General features: G+C 44.7%; 1 protein-coding gene across 1 annotated transcript in view; it reads right to left on the minus strand.

Annotated features, from left to right (window-relative positions):
- The window catches only part of GLP2R (glucagon-like peptide 2 receptor), a 79,849-nt gene that overhangs the window by 9,823 nt on the left and 69,343 nt on the right, over positions 1 to 683 (minus strand). The window lies entirely within an intron of this gene.

Consider the following 683-nt stretch of genomic DNA (forward strand, 5'->3'; position numbering starts at 1 on the left):
GCCCTAAGAACTTACTGTATGGAAGTAAGGAACAGAGTTAACGGTGAGAAATGAGGCCCCAGAAATTTGACCCAAATAAAGCCAGCCCCAGCCATTTGAGCCATCCCAGGTTTGGCATCAGACTTGTGAGTGAAGAAGCCATATTGGAAGTTCCAGCTCAGGCAGGCATCACAGGAGCGGAGGTTAGCCTTCCCTACTCTGTCCCACCTGGATTCCTGACTCCCAGAATCATGAGAAATAATAAAAATGATTGTCCTTTTAAGCTACCAAGAAATAGATAACAATTTAAGCAATAGATAACCAAAATATTCAGGCAACTTAGCCACAGCTGGCCTGTTGTCTCTAGTTTCAGCCCCCACATCTCTTTCAAGGGTCAAGAGCCTCCTGTTCTGGACTCACAAGTCCCTACCCAAGTTGTGCTGTGTTCTGTGTACATGTCACTTGAAGCACAGACAATGTTCATCTTTCACAATGCTCTGTAGAGAACTCGGCAAAAATAGGCACTTAATAAAAGCCTTCATGTTGACACAGTTAATATGCTCATGAGTCACACCAACTATTACAACTCAGGAAAATGAATCCTTAGTAACTGAATCATGCTGGGAGGAGCAAAGCAGAACTTCCCCATCTGCACGCCCTTCTAATGCCAAGGGCCCTCACCAATAAAGCCTGCTGATGTGAAA

This window comes from Galeopterus variegatus, unplaced genomic scaffold, assembly GCF_000696425.1.
Source record: "Galeopterus variegatus unplaced genomic scaffold, G_variegatus-3.0.2 Scaffold3254, whole genome shotgun sequence".
Lineage (NCBI taxonomy): Eukaryota > Metazoa > Chordata > Mammalia > Dermoptera > Cynocephalidae > Galeopterus > Galeopterus variegatus.